The 4,317-nt window shown below is 35.7% G+C and overlaps 1 protein-coding gene across 1 annotated transcript in view; it reads left to right on the top strand.

The window, feature by feature from the left end:
- Positions 1-2,812: 2,812 nt before the first annotated feature.
- The window catches only part of btbd8 (BTB domain containing 8), a 32,932-nt gene continuing 31,427 nt past the window's right edge, over positions 2,813-4,317 (top strand). Inside the window, exon 1 of the mRNA XM_072439157.1 lies at positions 2,813-3,066. The gene's annotated coding sequence lies outside the window, so the exon portion shown is untranslated. The remainder of the gene's footprint in view (positions 3,067-4,317) is intronic.

Here is a 4,317-nt window from a genome sequence, read left to right as displayed (position 1 = left end):
AAGGAAATGTATACAATATTTTTCTGATTATTATCTGATTTTTGGACCTTTTAGATTATTCAAACGACATGCAAATCACAAAAATCGGATGTGAATAATCAGGGGGATTATGATCAGAAAGAAATCAGATGATTTCAACAATCTTTTAACTCCAAAAATGTCTAAAAAGATTTTGAGTACGCATGTAACCGCAGCCAGTGTCCTCAAATTGTCTGTAAATGTTGCACAAAGCAATTATAAGATGAACGTAGCCAGTTCCAACACGACTAGAGCTGCTCTGTATGCTGTTTTGTGTTCTTGTTTAGATTTCATAAAGTAAATCATTAATTTGAGGATCTTTTGTCTCTCATTGGGCAGGGAACTGAATAGATTTTAGACTAAGGATTATAACTGAAACTAACTATTTAGATATTGCACAACTAAACTAGACCAATCAGCTGTGAGAGCATTACTATTAGCTGCAAATTGCTCCCTTCCTTTCTTGCTTGTAAATTTTACTGCAGTGACAAAAATATGCCTTGTGCTTTGTCATGTGCAGCTTGAAATGGTCAATGGTTAAGCTCCTATAATACTTTATAGGGGTAATTCACAAAGGATGTATCTTCTGAAGCCTTTCAATGAACTTTAACTACTCTCTCACTTGCATTACATTTAATCACAGCAGCTCCAGTGTTTTGCAAAGTAATACTAGATATGACATTTTTTGCTGCTGTATCTTTTTAGCATGCATTTTCTCCATTTGCAGCTAAATGACCCTTTACAGCCACCGTACTCGCATCCTCTTTATCATCTCACCTCTTGAAGAAGTCAATATTTTGAGACAGAAGCACACTCACTGGACAAACACTGAACTCTGATGTTTTTTTGCACATTTGAAGACGACATATTATGCTTTATTCTGACTTAAAACACATGTGCATTGCTATTTAATGTCACCTTGTCTTTCAAGTGTAGGGGTAAACGTTTTGCAATTGCACATCATGACATATTCCCAATTCTTTGTAGTAAAAGTATTTTGAATGCTGGAATAATTACGACGAGGTGCATGGACTTTTAAAACTTACAAGAAAGATATTAGGCTTCGATTAGAGTCACAAATAGTTGAAAGCGTAAATTAAACTGATTCAGAGGGGGATGAGCACACCAAATGTGATTTTGTTAATTTAATGAAACACAATTTCATGAAGGAACCTAATAACGTGTTTAAAAACCTAAAAAAAAGTTGACTTTGCATAATATGTAATCTTTATGACATCCGCCATAAAGTCTGCAGTACTTAAAGCGTGTGGGAAACCTGTGGCTCATATTTTTGTGGTGCCTTCTTGATCTTCATGCTGAGAGTACATGGGCTTTGTCTGCTGTAGTCTTCACACTTTGCTCTAAACTCTTTATCAGGCACTGTTGTTTATCAGGTGGTGTTGTCCAAAAGAAAGTGTTTATGTTTTGTACTTTCACTTTCTATGTTTCAAATGTACTCCGGCTGTTGTTGTAGATTTTCCTCTGTGTTCACTGTATTTAGGACATTTGGGAAAATATCTTTCTATTTGTAGATCCAGGAACATCCCAAGAATCAAGAATATGTGGCTTTGTTGATTTAAGGGTAGAAATATGTGAGACAGATGGGTGTATTGGTGTTCATGTTCTGGGTATAAGGCACCCATGTCATTGTTAAACTGGTAATATTGTCCAAAATACGTCTTAGATGTGTGGTTCTGGAGTTGTAACTAGAAAGATGTTTTTCTAAAGTCGAATACACAGATAAATCAGATTGTGATGATGGGTGTTATTGTGTTGGACTTCGGTAACTATTTCTTATCACTGCATTTTGGAAACTCAAGCCAGAACATGCCATTTGTTTTTATAAATAAAAAAAAGTAAGTGTCATTTTGTTGCTAAATTTGAAGAGGTGTTGTGTCTGTAAAGACACCCCAGGCTTCTACATGCCTCAAAGTGAGCATTTCCATTTAACAAAGAGGTATTTTTGGCCGTCTATTTTTATCAGGCCGTTAGAGGCTGTTTTTCTTTTCTATTTTTGTATTTTTGAATTATACATTAACACTGAACAAAAAAACAAAAAAAAAACAAGACCAGAGAGCAAGACGAACAAAAAATAATAATGGTACAGTATTTCAAATTAGGCTATTTAACATTAGACCTAAATTGAAAGCATTAAAAGTTTGTCTTAGAGGTTTGTGGACCCAGTCCTTTTAAGAAAGTGGTCTTATTTTCACAAAAATCTCGCCTCTGCCATTCATTTGAAATCATCAAAAATATTAACAAAATATGTGAACAATTATATGAATAAATTTAAATCTGCCCACAAAATTCTTCAACATCTCCATGTCAGGTACCCCGGCTCACGCCAGATTGATCTGTGTCTCACTCTAAACTGAGTATTTCGTTTGTGAACCCATAATAGATCCATGTTGTGAACGCACAAAAATCGTGCCAATTTACTATTGCATTCAAGCACTAATTGCAATGTACGTTCTTCCCCGGTATCATTCATTCGTATGAGCGAAAAATAAAATGTACACGTTAAACTAATTTTGGTCTGACACACATCCAGGTTTGCCAACGTCATCCAATTCCAAAGTGTTTTTCGGAACTCACTGACTTCACACAAGAGTTGACCAAAAACAGAGAATCAATAATGTCCGAGTCATACTCCGACACATGAAGGCATCGTGGGCGCCGCTCTGTGTCTGCGCATGCGCCGTGGACTTTGGGCTGTGTCGGAGGCAGCGCGAGGTGAAGGCAGGCGCGTGAGGAGGAGAGAGATGTCAACAACAGCGGCCACTGGCCCCGCGCCTTTATGAAGCCCCTGCATGAAGCCCCTGCAGAAAAACTCAGAAAGCTTTAGCCTGTTCATCACACACGTACTTCAGACACTTCAGACACAGTGATTCTTTACCACTTAAGGTCAATATAGTAGCTGTGAATGTTAGCACGATGTAGCTAATGGGCTGCTGGAGGATGAGGCATGCTAGCTACTTTCAGAAGAATAACATTTCTTTGCTCGGATTAACGGGACCCAGACGAATCTAGTCTTTTTTCAATGGCATGGTAAGTATAGTGTAAACACATGTAAATATTATTGTATTAAGAGTTCATTCCTTGTGGAAAGACCTTGCTGAATCTAAAACGGTAGTGCTGATGCGTTTAGCAGCCATGTTTGTGATTATTATTTTACTGGAGTCGTTGTTTGCATATCTAACATCTTATCTTTTTTTTAATTTTATGTAAAAGGCTTTCATAAATGTGTTTTTTCCTGGCTAGTGTTGTTGATCAGATAAGCACGTTTCTATTTGTCATTGGTGTGTTGTAAAACAGCGACCCGCCTGGGAAAAAGATGTAACAAGAGACCCGTGGAAACACCATTTATGCGCACAAAAAAAGTTTGATCAAATTTCACATTATATTCTTGAGGTCCGTAAGATTATTAAAATGTATCGCTTCAGTCACGACTTCCTGACTTCTCAGGCTTTAGGCAATGTCTGTCTTCCTACAATAAAAGTATTATGTTTACTTCACTACACATCTATCAGACGTCAAAAGTGTCACAGACTGTTGATAGGAAGTGCATATGACAGGTTTTCAGGTTTTTCTCAAAGAATAAAGATGTTATCAGATATCATATCTGTATATATAAACGATAACTGTTACAATAGAGTTGCAAGGTAACGGTTGTTGAATTACTTTTCCTATGTCCTATCATTCTCATGTCCAACCAGGACGTAACATTATAAACTTGTGCAGAAAAAGAGGCCACATTTTTTGTAAAATCTTCAATAAAATCTTGTTTACTAGGTTTTTGGGAAATGTGTGATATTCTTATATATACTACTGTTAATAAACCTGACATGCATTCTAAATAAATGTGTATTTGACGGGTTAGTTAAACTACTTGTATAGCTAAATTGTAGTTAACATTACTAAAACATAATAATATTTAAGACTTTACTCAAAATCTCCTAGTTTTCTCTCATTTGACAATTTTGGGGTAATTTGTAACGTTACTTCCTGGTTGGACATGGACAGCAGATGTAATTATGTAGAGCTAATTTCATAACTGTTAACTAACAATTCTTTAGACAACGGCAAAAGCGTGTAATTTTTACACTATAGCTATGAATTGACAAATAAAAAAACACAACAGTTTCATTTTCCTAAATCAGTGTTTCAACTGCCAACTTATTTTTTTGTAGGGATATTATTATGTATGTAGATTTACAAACATTTTACTGGTACCACTTTTAAAGGTACTATCACAGTAAACAAAATAAATTGGAATATATTAAAATCTGTCACACTAAT

This window comes from Eucyclogobius newberryi, unplaced genomic scaffold (genome assembly GCF_026437365.1).
Source record: "Eucyclogobius newberryi isolate DKJ021-1_F unplaced genomic scaffold, fEucNew1.0.hap1 SCAF_9, whole genome shotgun sequence".
Lineage (NCBI taxonomy): Eukaryota > Metazoa > Chordata > Actinopteri > Gobiiformes > Gobiidae > Eucyclogobius > Eucyclogobius newberryi.
The sequence above is the reverse complement of the archived record's forward strand: the minus strand, read 5'-3'. Positions and strand labels throughout refer to the sequence as shown.